The sequence below is a fragment of the Manacus candei genome, unplaced genomic scaffold (genome assembly GCF_025592945.1).
Source record: "Manacus candei isolate 608988 ecotype Guabito, Panama unplaced genomic scaffold, ASM2559294v1 h1tg000003l, whole genome shotgun sequence".
Taxonomy (NCBI): domain Eukaryota; kingdom Metazoa; phylum Chordata; class Aves; order Passeriformes; family Pipridae; genus Manacus; species Manacus candei.
Genome location: NW_026138051.1, coordinates 19,278,910 through 19,295,957, shown reverse-complemented (window position 1 = coordinate 19,295,957; position 17,048 = coordinate 19,278,910). Strand labels below are relative to the sequence as shown.

General features: G+C 42.4%; 1 long non-coding RNA gene across 1 annotated transcript in view; it reads right to left on the bottom strand.

Moving 5' to 3' along the window:
* The window catches only part of LOC127472983 (uncharacterized), a 151,068-nt gene that overhangs the window by 85,982 nt on the left and 48,038 nt on the right, over nucleotides 1-17,048 (bottom strand). The window contains exons 10-13 of the long non-coding RNA XR_007905223.1: nucleotides 16,132-16,166; nucleotides 15,537-15,663; nucleotides 14,809-14,955; nucleotides 14,039-14,168 (exon numbers count right to left, since the gene is read on the bottom strand). This is a non-coding gene — a long non-coding RNA (uncharacterized LOC127472983). The remainder of the gene's footprint in view (nucleotides 1-14,038; nucleotides 14,169-14,808; nucleotides 14,956-15,536; nucleotides 15,664-16,131; nucleotides 16,167-17,048) is intronic.

Below are 17,048 nucleotides of genomic sequence, written 5' to 3'. Positions count from 1 at the left end.
CCTCTTTCCTTAATTTTCAAGTTTGTAATGACCTGATCGTCCATAAAACCACTTTCTCACGGATGTTACTAGATTTGTACTATACCACTATGAGCAGAGGCAATGATTTCAGGACTTGCCAAATGCTGTGTAAAACAAGAAGGTCGTCCAAACTCTGATAAACTAGTTCCTAAGCAAAGAATAAATAACTAAAAATAAAATAAATGTAGCAAAAAGTATCATTATAAAAATTACAGATTTACAGCACCAGTTTGTGATCAAAGGTCCCTCAGCTGCTATTAGATAAAAGCTCTGCTCTGTTGTTGAGGGGCATTACAGCTCCTCTGTTGTTCTCAAACACAGCTCAGGTCAAAGAAGTAGCATAGCAAATCAATTAATGTCCTACCTGCCTCCTTCACTAATTAGAGACTCAGCCTCTCTCTTCTCTCTGCTCTTGATATTTGAAACTTCTCAGAAGGTGAAGATTAAAGTAGCAGCTCTCAAACTTTTCCAGAGGGTTTCCTTTTTAAGGCTTACGTTCCCTGACAAGTATGGATTCAACTGAGGTGAAAGAGCATTAGGAATTTTCCCCATCTCTTCTGCTTTTATTTATTTTTATTCACCCCTATAAACACAATCTGTAAAATACTTCCACAAAGGAATCTCTTTATTATCTTACCTCCAATTCTGTTTCTAAAAATAGTCACATAATCCAGAATATTAAACCTAATTAATATTAAAACTAAACATTCATGTTCCTCCATGTTCCAGGAAATGGCCACAGCACACAAAGGTTGCACCAATGTCTCTGGCTTCATAATCATCATTTAGATATAAACCAGCATTGCCTTTCTTTTTTTTTCATAAGAAGAATTCTTCAGTACATGTGTCTGAATTCACACTGGACCATTTAGGTCCATGTTTTCTACTCTCCTGTGTCATTCCATTCTGAACAGTGAGGACTATTCTGTTCTGTCACAGTTATTGGTTTCCTATATGTTTCCTATACTAAGACTATGGTTTATCAAAACTTTTACATGTCTTTCCTCTTGCTCTCCCTTCATTTCAGGCGTGTGGATCATCCATCAGCTCCAGCCAAGCAATGAAACATTTGAGCAATGTCAGCAACTTTTAGACAGAGTGTGCCCTCAGAATGCTCCTTCCCTCCACTGCCTGTACAAATGCAGCTCAGGAAGCAGGAGAGCAAACAGCAGTGGTCAGGTCTGGACATCAAATCTTAAAAACAATATTATCTAATTTGAGACATACCCACAGAACTACCCTTCTCCATCTTCACTTACATTCTGGTGTCTATTTTATTGATTGGAACCATGGACACCTGAGAAAAAAAGAAACTACACAAATAAATCTGCTGGTCCTGCACAGACTCTGCTACCAAGAGCCTTCTTACAGCTTGTGCCTAATGCAGGCATATCAACACTTTGCTGAACAGTTCAGGTAAGTACAGAAAGATGATATCAGAGTTCTTGACTAATTGACATTTAAGCAAAAAATTAGAAGAAAAACAACAGCACTGATATTCACCCAGTTTTGAAAAAGATTCTGCTTTGGCCCAGAATGTAAAGAATGTACCTAAAATGCCTTCAAGCTTCATAAGAAAGGAAGAGGCTTTGGATATTAATCCAATGGCCAAAGCAGAGAGAGGAAGGAAACAACTGTTATTCTTAAAAGCCCATGAACACTATTTGTGCAGTTTGGTCTCTGTCCCTGCCTAGAGACAAGAAGGATGTTTATGCACCTGATTTAGTGGTTTCATTCTCCATCCTGTGTCAATACAGTTTGCATTGTGAAGCAAAAACATGCTTCTTTATTACAGAGACATTTTAGGGAGGAAAATAGGTAAGAAGAGAGTATGGCAAGGGAGTTTTGCACGAGCCTCTGACTCCTCTCATACGTTACATTCTTTGTTAATTACAGTGTTCCTCTTCAGAACAAAACAACACCACAGTTCCTCAAAATGTTCTGTGATAAAAGAAGGTATATGAAAACACAATATGATTTGCTAAAATCTAAAAGTACCACACATGCAATGTCATCACATGGACCAGGCTGCTCCTTATCTCTGTCTAGGCTACAGTGTGAAACAGTGGGCACATGCCCATTTCCCTTGAACACAGCTTTTATGCCAAGACAATCATCAGTCAGTACCAGCTGATTTCATAAGCTCCATGAAAACGTTACTTGTCTGTTCTTAAAATCAAAACACAGTAACTCTCTTTTTTAATGTATGTTGCCAACATTAGAGCACAGGGATCTAATCCAATCTAATTATCGAATTTGCAGGTTTTTGTTTCCATTACACAACTCCTATGTGTGTAATAGAAGAATTTGCTCTGTGTTGATACAGCTTCTTGGACAAGCCCAGAATCTGCATATTTTCACAAAATTAAATGCAACACAAGACTGAACCCTGCATGTGCATGTATCACACACGAGTGAGGGCTTCTGGGCAGGGGAAAACTGTCCTGCAGTGATGCAGGGAATGATTACACCTCATAAATGCCTGTCTATACAAACCTGAGACAATACAGCAGGAATTCTGGCTTGGAAGGGTTAATCCAGAGCTTCACTACTCTTTAAACACAGCATTTGTGAACCATATCGCACACACAGGGGCTCTGTGCACTTGCAGCGTTCACCGAAGCCAGTGGGAGTCACGGCTTCTTCCAGGACCGAGTCCTACACACACAAACCAAGTTAAAATATATCGTTTACATACTGCAAACGCAACAACTCCCTGGCACCGTGCGGCAGGATTTTCCTTCAGCCCCAGCCACTTCTCCAGAGCTGGTTTTTCATGCCTTGGTAGCAGCTGACCCTCCCCTTTCAGACATAAGTGGGTGTTTTCTTAACCTGCCCGTGCCCTGCGGTGTGTGCTCACGGCCCAGCTGCGCTCGCAGCCCGAGCCCTGGGGCTGTCCCGGGGGATGCGGCGCTGCCCGCAGTGCCTGTGCCCCGCTGGATGGGCCGGCTCGCTGCGGGCACCGGCACTGCCCGGCCCGGCCAGGGCAGAGCTTCCCTCCTCCCTCCCTCCGCTCGCACTGCCCAGGTGTTTGTCCAGAAGCCGAGCAGATCCCAGTAAGACTAAGAATAACGAGCAGAGCAGGGCGAGGCTTATTTCCTACAAGTCCCAAATGAGCCACTTTATTTTTCTTTTTTCTCCATTTAGATGATTTTTATTTTTTTTCCTGGTTTTGCTGTGGATTTATTCATTCCTTCCTGATTTCAAACTATCATAGAAATTAAAAATTGAGAAAGTATATTAGATCAAGTTAATCCCCCCAAATGTATCTCAGCCTCAAATATCTTGACAGACTCCAATGACCATACTAGTTGATTATTAGTTTTATTTTAAGTGGACCCTTACTCATGCCAACCTTTAGGTTAGGAAGAAAGCCTTCCCTGTGAGGGTGGGGAGGCCCTGGCACAGGTTGGGCAGAGAAGCTGTGGCTGCCCCATCCCTGGAAGTGTCCAAGGGCAGGTTGGAGCAACCTGGGATAGTGAAAGGTGACCCTGTCCATGGCAGGGGGTGGGACTGCAAGAGCTTTAAGATGCCTTCCAGCCCAAATTTGGATGTGATTCTGTGATCCTATAAACCTCTCACCTAATGGTTCGAATTTATTTCAAGTGTACCAGCGCCAAGCTGGAATGGCAGTTTTGAGAAACCAGTGGAGAGTTCATCCATTAAACCAGAGTTATGGAACAGTTAGCAAAGATGAGTAATATTTAATTCCATCATAAGCTAATAAATAATTGGTATCTAGAGGGAAATTCTGACATCATACTCAAAAAAAAAAAAGGCAAATCCATTCAGTTATCTTATTCTGTGAGCAGCTTTTAGACAGAAAGGTGAATTTTAATTCTAACTTTTGCTAAATCTTTCTTAGAAGTCACCACTAGTGGTACAAAATGTTGTAATAGAAAACAAGTAACTTGAGCAAGATGATTGTATAATTATAAAATATTCTGATTTTCCAAAGGCAGATGGAAAAAGCTTATGCTGAAAGACATTTTTCAGGAAATGTTAGAAACATCTCTTCTATGGATTGTATGTTGAAGGAAACAGAAAATGATATAATGAGAAAGGACAGAATCCAATTATTCTAGTATTTTATTTCTGTCAGAAGCCAATTTTAGACATTCCAGTGAAAGGCAGAAAACCAACTCTGAACAATACAGAGACTCAATGGAAGAAGTTAAAAACCAGAGCAGGTGTTGGAAAATTGTATCTGCCCTTTTTTCTGTTTGTTGTCCAAAAATACAAGTTGCTTTTTACCAGAAACCTTTCAACTACATTTTAGCTTGAGAAAATTTAGCTTCTATTCATGCAAGTGCTGAGAGAGAAAGCCATAAATGTCAGCACACAGAGCCTGGATTTTATAATCACATGTCTCTCAACATCCTTCTACATAATGCATAGAATCAGGTAATTACAGCACAGTTTTTAAAAATCCCATAATTTAAAAAAATTAGGATAAAAAACGCAGAAAACTAGGGAAATGTATTGCAGATGCCAAATATGTATAATTGGCCCCCTTTTCTTAAGCAACTGCAATATGTAAACACCAAAACTATAAGAAATCACCAATTTACACTCACATATAAGATGCTTTAAAATTAAAGAAGTATCTCTGCATTGCTAATGGCATAGTCAAAGCTACAATGTTTAGGAGCCTAATATCAAAATTAGTATTTGCACAGTCATGAGCAGAATCCTTTCCTTGTTACAGACACCCTCATGCAGTCCTCAAACTTACACCAGCACAGTTTTCTCAGTGCCTGGCTCCAGCCAGCATTATTAAAAAAGCAGTTTTCTTTCTGACTTGTAGTTCCTGCAGGATGGGTCTGGTTATTGAGAAGGGGAGCAAGGGAGCCACTAACACTGAGTGGGGTTTGCCCTGAGCTTTCATCCAGCATCCAGCTGAGACAGCCCCTGCTCCCCTGGATCCTCCCAGCAGGGACCTGTGCTCCAGAGCCACCCCAGCCTGGACACATCCATCCATCCCAGCCTGGACACATCCATCCACCCCAGCCTGGACACATCCATCCACCCCAGCCTGGACACAGCCATCCATCCCAGCCTGGACACAGCCATCCACCCCAGCCTGGACACAGCCACCCCAGCCTGGACACAGTCATCCCAGCTTGGACACACCCATCCATCCCAGCTTGGACACATCCATCCATCCCAGCTTGGACACAGCCATCCATCCACCCCAACCTGGACACATCCATCCACCCCAGCCTGGACACAGCCATCCATCCCAGCCTGGACACAGCCATCCATCCCAGCCTGGACACACCCATCCATCCCAGCCTGGACACATCCATCCATCCCAGCCTGGACACAGCCATCCATCCCAGTCTGGACACAGCCACCCCAGCTTGGACACACCCATCCATCCCAGCCTGGACACAGCCATCCACCCCAGCCTGGACACACCCATCCATCCCAGTCTGGACACAGCCACCCCAGCCTGGACACATCCTCACACCTGCACAGGCTCCAGCCGAGCTCACAGCTGCCCTGGATGGGCTGGGCAAGGAACACCACGTAGTCCAAGCACTCCCATCTTCCCCAAACACATCCCACTCCTGCCCCTCGGTACCTGCACGGCATTTCCAGCACGGGGGGTCTCCCAGCACAGTGCAAGTCAGAGCACAGTTCTGCCAGTTCTGTTCTGGGCCTCATTTAAAAGCCTCTCTCTTTTTATTACTCAGAAGAGTAAGAGCTGAAGAATGAAACTGCAGACCTCTTATCCTTCAATACCTTTCCAAATGTCCTTGTCCACCCTGACCCCTTCCCTAGATATTAACTGGCCTTTGTTCCCTGTTGCTTTGGTGCACTTCACATACCCAGCACAGGGCTCTGAAGTGTTTACATAAGTATCTGATACAGCTTTGTACCTAAATAAACAAGTGAAAGGAAAACAGGCCTACCAGAGAGGAAAGACTAGTACAAATCTTAGAAAAGACTAGTACAAATCCTCGTGGATCATCAACTTCCTCTTTTTATTTTTTAACTATGAAATAAGTGGGATTCCTATAATGTAGCATTCACCCAAAGTTGTTGCATTGTGTGCTTTGACATATTCTAATATGGCATCTGGGGATCTTTTCAGTTAAAGTTTTCTGCCCTGTGGATCATCCATGAATCTCAAAAGAAGGAAGCATATTCATTCTCCCATATATGTTGTTGAAACTTTTTCTTGCAAGTGTATTAAACATATATTTTCCATTGTGGATGCTTTATTTTATTTCCAGAACTGGACAGTCTTGGTTATCCATGATATCTTGCATCCGTTCAGGAATTGCCTGCACAGGATTCTTGTGATGACAGTTCCCATTAGCACACGTTCATTTACACAGACTTTGGGTTGGTTTTTTTCTTTGCATTTGTGAAATTCCTTTCTTCGAGTGGATATGAAAGATTATTCCTTCAATAGTCCCTTCCCCACAGGTAGATAAGTCTCATTCAGGGAAGCTGTCGCTCACCATGAGCGGGAGATCAAAGGGGCTGGAGCAGAAAGACTATCTCTGGATCTGTGAGGGGTCACTTGCCCCTGAGCCCTGGCTGGCACTCCCCTCAGAGGATGGGCCGTTCCCATCCCGACCACTCTGCCATTCCAGAGTGCCTGGAAGAGCAGTACTGTCAGGAATGCTGCTTCAGCTCAGCTTATACACTAATCTGTCACTTCATAAATTAATGCAAGATTTATTTGATCAATGTAACCTCCTTCTCCCGGGCACAGCAAACTTTGGCAAGTGCCCACAGGTATGGTAAGAGGATCACCATACACCCAACTGCACATTCACCCAACGTTGGCTCTGTGGCCAACAGCTTATCTCAAACCAGAACTGATTCCTGGGCCCTCTGAAGACCAAGTGCTGACTTTGAACTGAAGGCAGACCTTTCCTGGAAAGGCTGAGCTACAGGAGTCATGGAAACTGGAGAAGGGAAGTTCTAGTTCCTAGCTTCTGTGAGAATGAATATCCCATCAAGGTATTCACTGCAAATCTGTGGAAAACCTTGGGAAGTGGGAAGACTTTTGTGAATGAAGTCTGAACCCTCTGACACCCACGGCGTTTTGCGTGAATGAAAACCTGCAGCTTTAGCCTCTTTCTGCATTATTTGTATTACTATGTAGTAAAAACAAATGGAATCTGAAAGGTGGAACAGGGACAAAAGGGTTTAGTAACTACTAATCCAGAGATAAGGGTAAAGAATACACTGAATTTAATTTATAAACCCTCAAATCTGCTTCAACCTGCCTAAAAAAAGATCAGAATAAATCCTTACCTGTATTAGAGGGGAACAACAGTTTCTGTTCCAAGTGTCAGAGAGCTGAGTGCCCTTATGAAATGCAAGATCCTGCCTCAGGAAAGAACAGTCTGTGAGCCTGATGCCAGATGAACAGCCCTAGACACCGTTGGCTTTCCTTGATCACTGGACAGTGTCCCCCATTGACTTTAGACACAAAAGATGATACTTGGAAGATCTCCAAAAGTCCTTGGCATCCAGCAGAATTAGGACCAGTCAGCCACTGTTGCACTCAGTACTAACTTTTATCCCAATTTTAGAAGAACTCTATCAAGTACCAGGCACCCTGAGTGGACAATTCACTTGCCCAATTTGCCTGCAGTTTGCTTCTTTCTGTAGCTGAGCCTGAGCTGGGAATTCAGCTGCAAGCATTTCAACATTGATGATTCACTGTTTGAAGGACCTCCAGGGAAGCCCTACAGCACCTCCAGACAAAGTTCTCACCTCTGGATTTCTTGGCTTGCAGTTTATTACCCAGTGGAGAGTTGAGAGGTGTAATACATCAAAATACAGCCTAAATTCCAGGCTCATACACGTGCTGATGGACCCTGGAGTTCCTAATTACAATTACATATTCATATCAGCTGAAGGAGATGCTAAATCAGTCTTGATTGCCCGCTGTGCCTCTGCACAAAGCCACAGCTGATGCTGATCCTCAGCTGGAAGAATGGGAGGGGTACAGGAATATCTAGCTGTTGTGCATTTGACTCAAGAAACCATTTGCTTTCTGATGTGCAAAATTATGAAAATAAAATAATGGGAGAAAAATAGCATTCCCCACCCTGTTTTTTACAAAAAAATAGCGAATGTCTTCAAACCTAAGGCCCTAATGGAAGGACAATGGCAATAAAAATGGGAAATATTGCTTAGAAGTATGCCTTTTTTCAATTAATACACATTTTTACACTTTGTTTCCTCCTTGAAAGTTTGGCCAAAACAAATCTTCCTAAAGTTAATTTGTCTCAAGAGTAATAAGGTCAATGCAGCATTACAAGTTCATGCTCTGGATTCCAATAAAAGAGTTGTTACCATAGCAAAAAGTATTGTTGCAAAGACAACACACACAATGTAAGATTAAAGAAAAAGATCTCCACAAATATTTACAATACTCAACAATAACACAGGGTATTTTCTCCTAATTACCTAAAAGGAGGGTGTGCTACTGCTGTGATAGTCCTACTATGATGAAACAGACTCATTTTTCAAAATGCAAATTTCTAAATTATTTGGTTTTATTCAAAGTCCATCAATTATTTTTAATGTTATGTACATCATGCTGCTGCCTGAGGCCAGTCAAGGATTGGAGAAAGACATACTGTGTAAGATCTGTACATGAATTGTAAAAAAAGGCAGGTCATACCTTATAATCTGGGTTACTTCCAGGAAACAGAGGAATAAAGGGGAAAAAAGGGTGAGCTGCAGTAGTATGGGTGGAAAGACAAGGCAGCAGAAATCTGAACAGAGATGCTCATACAGCTTGGCCTGCCAGCATTGTTCAGCAAGTGTTTTGATACAAGGTGGTGTTCAAAGTTTCAAACGATAAACTCTCAGCTCTGTAGGCTCTCTCAGGCACCGAGGACGTGGAGAAATGATTGCAGGAGCAGACTGCATGGGGGAAGAGCTTGCTTTGCTGGAAAGTGAAGACAGCTGTAAATAATGATGCAGCACCAGCTGAGACAGAACAAGTGGAAGAGAGAGGAACAAGATAGCAGAACGTGTGAAACAGGAAGAAGAGCCAGGAAAATGATCTAAGTAGCAGAGTTTGAAGGGGCTGTGTGAGGGTGAGGTTGCAGAGAGCCAGAGCAGAGAGGAGGGCACTGCTTTAGTGAAACCCGAGCTCAGGGGAGCCCAGAAACACCTTTGCATGTGAGCACACGTGTGATGTAAAGGGCAGGGGCTCTGCATGCCCTGTTGGAAAAGGCAGAAGCATTTCCCCAGAGCCAGCCTGTGCCAGTTGAGAGAAGACATGGGCTGAAAAAAGCTCAAGCTACAGCCTTTAGCAAAGGGGAATGCTGTGCCTGATCACAAAAAGAAAAGAGAATGCAATAGCAAGTGCAAATGCAGGGACTAGGATTTGAGGGAGATGATCTGAAAAGGCAATGAAACAGCAAAGTGGGGAACAGGGCATGAGAGGGAGGAGTGAAAGAGTCCACTGGAAGGTGGGAGCGTGTGGTGTAGGAGAGGCACCCGGGGAAAGCTGAAGGTGGCACACAGACAGAAGTGACAGTTACACCCCACAAGCTATTAAAATAATCTTTAAGTTCTTAATTAACCATCATAAGACCTTTGACTTTTCATTGTAAAGATTATTTTAACAGTTTGTAGAGAGAAGAGGGGTATTTGTGGGCTTGAATAAATCCTTTAAAAGGCTTACACTGCAAATCAAATGTCATGAGGCAGAATTCCACCCTTCCAGGTGGTCAGCCTGCCCAGGCTACACAACATACTCTGCTTGACTTTGCCACTAGGAAGAGATGGAGAAACAAACCACATCTCTGGGTTACAAGTACAGAGGTGTAGTTATTGTAAAGCACTTCTGTCCCTGTTTCCCTACATCGTCTCCAGAGTATCCTTTCCAATTTGTCACTAATTATTTTTTTCACTGTTTCTATGTCATTGCCTTCCTAAATTCTTCTTTCCTTTACCTCTCTCCTATTACCCTGCTACTCTTTCCCTCACCCACTGCCCTTCACCTTTTGCCACACAGCAAGGCAGACTCCTTTTCTCCTCCGCTGCCTTAGCACAGATCAGGAGGAGCACAGACAGCTCAGGAGCACTGGGCCATTCCTGGTTTTTAATCTTCTTGCTAGACTTACTACAACTTCAGTGCAAGGAGGGGGATGCAACTGCTTGCTGAAGCCTCCAGCCCACGCTCAGTGTGTCTGCCAAAGGCTGCATGTGTGCTGTTTCCACGTTGCAGTGCTCTGCTGGCATCTCCCAAAAACAGAGTCAACAGATTCAAGTGACTCTCCCCTGAGCACATTAAATTGTCATTTTTCAGATTAAAAAATAAAGCCCTCACATCTCACTGCAGAGCATGGAGGCACTACTATTTCTCAAAAAGACAGTTTCTTCTGTATACACACACATGGCCATCCTACATTCATACCTACACATAGCCCTGTAAACATGGGCAAAACAATATCTTCTTTTTTTGCTCCTAACCCCAGCTGGAGAAATGGCTGAGAATTTTAGAGTAAACTCTCAAAAATATTTGCCTGAGGCAGACAGCATGGAAAATTTTGGCCCAAATTATTTAAGTTTGGCAAAGTCATAAGCAATAGAAAACAGGATCTTATAATAGAAAGTGCTGGGCAGCCCCATGGCCAACACCACTATTTGTGCTGCTTGTAAGACTTCATTTTCATTAATAGGAGCTGCATGGCAGGGCTGGAATACCCTGGGGCTCCCTGTCTTTAATTTCCTTTGAATATAATCTGGGTCTTAAGCCTTCCTTCCTAAATAACCTCTGTCTTTAATTATTTTTTAAGCAAATTACAACTTAACAAGCACACATTCTCGTAAGGCAGAGCCTCTAATTATCAAAATGACAGTGCTGCTGAGAATCTGAATTTCACAGTCATTTGGTGACCAATTCAATAGGTCAGTAAATAATTATACACCATCCCTGCCAAAAAAAAAGTTAAATAGGATATTATAATACACCACTGTGTATACCTACACCTTGCATTACTCAGTCACCTGGCTGATTCTTGCAGAGGAGTATTCCTGAAGTGAGCAGCAGGGAGGTAGAGATGAGCAGTCCCAAGTGGTCACACAATCACGAATATTTGGAAGCTGCATTACATTAATTTGGGATAAACTCTGAAGGTGTTTCTCAGCCCTTATTTAGGCACAGGTGTCACAAGTGCATGTAAGAGACACCAGGATGTAACTCACCCCTCTTGGATACATTTGGCAAAATATTCTGCTAGAAATAATTTTACATTCCTTAACTTGCTGGGAATCATTTTCAGATCCTTAGAAAGGTTGGTGTTGTTTTGTAGGATGGGCTCTGCAGTTCCTCTCACTCGCAGTCCTGATGTGTTGCTTCATTCTCTGATGTGACACAGAACAGGCACTGGGTATGAAGCCACAGGCTTTTAAACCTGAGCCAAGCTTGCTGCGGAGTCCTTTACTCCAAAATCTTGCAGGGCTCTACATTGTAAGCTAGACTAGAGTATTTGGAATGCCTGGTGGTTACATTACCCTCTATTGGAGCATTACCATTCAGAAATTCCAGCATAGTTCCTTTATGTTGCTTAAAGAACTGTGCCCAATGTTGACCCTAAATCCCCACCATTATTAATCCATGCATTTCACTTATTACATACATCACACAGCCATACCTGAGGGGATGAGACCCAAGCAGTGAACCAAATAAAAGTGGGTACTATCCAGACTACTGGGCAGTTCTGAGATCACACACTCTCCACAATCTACCTCCTCACTCCCCAGTTTTCTCTTCGCTACCACACACGAGCTAATCCATGTTGCATTTAGATCTAAGAGGAAAAGAGCCATTTTTGTGGCATTCCCCCTTTGCAGAGCTGTCAAGAAGGTTTTAATTTCTTGTCCTGGTTGCAGACTGCCTGAGCTGGCTGAGGCCCCATTAAACCCTCCTGACACATTTCTTAGTGGCCAGCAGCTTCCATAGGTACCAGCTTCGGACCTGTTGAACTAGAATGGAACACTTCTTCATTCCTATGCCAAATTCCCTTAATTTAACCACACAACTCCTCTACAATGTCTTTTAGAGGTTATTCTTCATGTGATACTAGGAGTTTCTGCATGTAAAAGAAAAAACATAGTTTCTGTTTAGTGGCTAAAAAAATGATTCAGCAATATCCTTAGCAAAACAATTGCTAATTGTTTCAAGTATTTATTCAGAGTGAAAATTAGTCTAAAAATCACAAATTATTCCTTTAATTAATCAGCAACATTATACAACAAAGTTTCTAATCCCTACTCTGAATATGAATGAAAATTCCTGAAATGCTTGAGTCACCTTATTGAAGGTAAAGACCTGACTCAAGGAAAATTGATCCATCTTGAAAGCAAACTAGAAAATAAAGGTTACACACATCTTCATGTGGGTTGTGCTAGTCTAAGTAAAAAGATGACTAACATCACCCTAGATTCAACTTTCCACAGCAATTAGCTAAAGTATCTCAATTTATCTTTCCCTGACAGTTTATGATTTTAAGGAAATTTGAGATGTTTGGGTTGTTGGGGTTTTTTTCCTTTAAATGGACATTTTAGCACCATCTGCTGGTGTTAAAACTTGCTCTGGAAACCAAACACCAGTCACCTCCTTCATTTTAACTTCCTTAAGGCCTGCTTCTGGCTCTTATTAGGAAAGGTTAATTGCTTGCTTTTCTACTGCAGATCCCAGGATTGGAGAAATAATTCATCCCAATGAATCATGCATCCAGATGGAGGATTCTTCTGGAGGCCACAGATCAGTAGCAATACACTGTTAAAGAAATACCTAATCTACAGCTACAGCCAAGGGGAGATGCAACTGTTTTTCACTGTGTTAAAGCAACAACCCCCACCTCTCAGTCCTTTAGAGGTAACTGAGATTTTTTTCTCCTTGTTTATTCTGAGTTGATAACTGGTATTTAAACTACAGAATTATGATGTGGTATTGGAGATTTAATGTCTGGGGTGCACAGTCAAAAACTGACCTGCTAAAATTACCTCTGACTGCATCCAGTTATAGAATTATATGACTTATCCCATCTAATTCATACAGTTGCTTTTTTATTTCCTTAGACTGCTCCCAGCTCAACAATTCTTTCCTGTTTCAGAACCTCTCAGGGCACAGATAGGCTGGAGGAGATGGTCACATTTGGCCTCAGCTGCCTTTCTGCAGCTCCTGTCCTGGATCCATGAAACATCTCTCACCTTCAGTACAAGTTTGATCTCTGCCTTGCTGAAGCCAAGCTCACAGAGTTCCTCCCTGCAAGACTTGCCAAAAGTCTGAGTTTGACTGAAACATCATAAAGCACCAAGAAACCTGCTCTGGACTTCATGGTCTCCCCAGAGAGAAAGAGTATCAGCCCATTGGAGTTCAGGCAGCTCTAGCAGATAGATGTGCCAGGGGAATTGCATGTCCTTCACATCAATGACTCCTATGACGTGAAAAAACAGGAATGGACCTGGGGATCTCTTTTTCAGTCTTCCCTTTCAATACTCAGCATTAATGTTTGTGGCCTGTATTTCAATCTCAGCTCCCATCCACCACATCACAGCCCTGTCTGTACACCTCTTACCTCCCTTGCTCCAAGGAACACGCTCCCTCCCTCAGGTCTCTTCTGCAGCCATTAGTTTCTCTTCTCAATTGACCTTTCCTTGCGCTAGAAACTCCTCCTCACAGAATACCCATGGTTTAAAGCTGAAACTCAGTTGTCTGAATAGGATGTAAAGAAACAATCTCTCAAAAAAGTACATTCCAGATTGCTATGAAAAGCTGATGCAGGAGGAAATGCCAGTTTAACAGCATGGGGTGTCAGGATGTTATGGGCCAGCAGCAGGGCTGGGATGTGAGTTCCTTGTCCTGCAGCAAGGCTCTGGGCATCCCTTCTCCTCAGTAGGCTCCAGTGTAGCAGTATCCTGCCATGGGCAGCTTGGGCAGCAGTTGCCCCAGGGAATCTAAATGGCCATGAGGCAATTATCTTTCCAGATAAAGTAGCAAAGCCCAAACCATGCTCACCTGTAAATTCTCAGGTCTTGGGAGTGGTGACTGAAGACTTTTCAGACAGATGTTCTTGGGTAAATTTGCAAAGTCGTGTTCAAAAGGTTCAAGTTAAATAAAAAAAATCCCATTTTTTCTACAAAATAAGCTGGACAAAAGATGCAACACTGTAATGTGAAAGAATTCCTTAGGAGCTGTAAAGAATCAAGGAGGACCTTGAACACATTATATGTATTGATGGAAAAACTATGATCAAGAAGCTCAGGCTAGAGATGGTTCTCCTTGCAGTATCCAGTCTCTCTGGACTGCAAAATAAAGAGGCATATTTAGTATAATTAGTCCAATTATGTATGCCAACACTGGTGAATGTCAATTCAAATTCACTTCTGAATTTCTTTTTTTACATTAGTAGCATTCATATCTACTTTCTGTCAATAAGTGAGATTCAGGGAGAGGTTTATCAAGAAGACATGATTTGGATGGGGAGGGGTGAGAAGACTGCTGTTTCAGTAAAACAGAAACTGTGGAAATAAATTAATTTGGGCAAATTTCCCATTAAAACAAAGCCAAAACCTTTTGAAACTGTCCCAATGTCCTTTCCAAAATATTTTGAACAAATGAGTTCCTTTGAATTGCAATCTACTTCTGCTTTTCAAATTTAAATGAACGTATATTCAAATAAAAGGTCAAAGTTGCCATGAAAACTTTCCAAATTTAATGAGATTAATTGGCCTGATCTCCTAGATAGCATTAGGGACAGGAAGCCACTGCATGCCATGGGAACTCACTGTGCACTGAGACTCAGACTGCAGAGATCTCCTGAGCTCCACTGCACCTTCCTCCAGTGGCTGAGGGCACATGGGAAGTGAGAGTGCAAGTCACTGCTGGAGGTGTCCCACAAACTCCCACGGAAAGTGAAGTGACACTGGAAACACCTGCATTAACAAACAGCCAAGGGAATCAGAAAACTGCAGTGGCTTGCAATAAGGGGAGGAAAGCACCTGAATTACATGTAGCAAATTTACCCAGAGAAAAATGTGTTCTCATTCCATTTACCTGCTAACAGACATTTATATTAGAAAATATACATAATTTAGAACCATTTTTACATGTCTGAATGTAGCTTCTATACGTCCATTTAAAAAGCAGGTAATTGAAACACGTACAGAATTCCCAGTTATTCATCTACAGTTCTCATTCTGCATTTCTGATGTCTTGAGACAGAGGATGGGATATTGCTAACACGAGATACCACAGATTTGTTTCATTAAACTGCCTGACCAGTCAATTATGGAAAACATTTTGCATTTCAGAAGTAGTAATATTTTAATTCTGTGAAAAAAATTGACATGAGATGAAACTAAATCAAACACTTATTTTATGTGTGTTTCTCATTCCTTGTCTCACCCTAAAGGCAGAAGTAAGAAATTTCAGAATAACGAATAAATGTACGCTGAAAATCCCCAAACATCCTTCATCCCTGATCCTCTATCTTGGAGAAAGGAACAAGACTTACTATTTGGGTTGTCAGAGGTCTTGAAGCAGCTCCACATTAGTCGATGTCCTTTCAGTGTTTGGTTTCAGGTGTGGTCACTCTGTGAAAAAGAAATGCCACACTTGCACATCTCGTGGTCTTTTTCATGCTTTGGAAAAGAAGAAAGAACTTTTTTTCCATGTATGAAATATTACAATGAAAAAATTCAGGCTTAATGACAACTCTCCCTACCCCAAGAGGTACCAACTTGCAAGCCTTTAGGATTTTCACAGGCCATACAAAAGGACCTCAGACTGCAGCACAGACTATTTCTGAGTCTGGCAGGTTCTCCCCCATTGATGGCTGCTCCAACCCTGTCCTTTGGAGCTTTGTGGTAGCTCCATTCCCTCATTAGGCTACATTAGGCTGCACAGTGTACTCACAATTAATAATAGAACAATTAATAATCGGGTGGTTTGAGGTAGTTTTCAGTCTTGCCAAGACTGAGTTTCACTGGGTGAACAGTGATAGTGTTGGAACAACTGCCTATACAAATATCCCTTTTTGTTGTCCTTCCCTTTCCACTCTTGATTACTAGAAATAAGCAGGTAATAACCCATCTTCACCTCTAACCTACCTTGGGCACTCTTCTTCCATGGCTGTTTGCTGCTCCTGGAAGAACACAAATAATCTCCTGTTCAACTTTGATATGATAAACTATATGTTTCCTCTTGGAACCAGTCCAGCTTCCTCTGGAGGCAACAATAAAATGTTCATTAATAAATTATGAGAACCTTTAACAAGTATTGCCCTGGAATTTTATTAGCTCACTTCCTAACCAGCACTATTGTTGAGATAACTTCTGTTCCTCCAACCTGACACAGCCATACTGAGAGTTCACTGAGCCTTTAGTTAGTTAGTTAGACAGACAGACACAGAGATATTTTGATTGAGATAACATCCAAATGTCCCATTCAAAGCTGGAGGTCTGTGTTCTTTACCTGGAAATCCTGAGGCTGGTCCATACTAGCAGGTACCATGGGAGATATACTCACAGAATCACAGAATCATGGAATATCCCAAGTTGGAAGGGACCCACAAAGATCATCCAATCCAGCTCCTGGCCCTGCACAGGACACCCCAACAATCCCCCCTGTCCCTCAGAGCGTTGTCCAAACCCTCCTGGAGCTCTGGCAGCCTTGGGGCTGTGCCCACTGCCCCGGGGAGCCTGGGCAGTGCCAACCACCCTCTGGGGGAAGAACCTTTTGCTGAGATCCACCCTGAGCCTGTCCTGACACAGCTCCAGCCATTCCCTCAGGTTACTGTGCATGGCTAGAAGATGTTACATGAGAGCAATGTATTGTCCTTCTGATTCACAACTCACAGGAAAAGTGAGCTGCTACACATTCACAGGTAATATTAGCATTTCAGATCAGTAAAACTGTATATACCATGCCAAAATTGAATAGCAAAAACCATCGACTTCCAAATGTCGTCTTTACCATGAAATTATTTCTTAAGTTGCATTAAATCAAAATGTAGTTGCAAAACTTA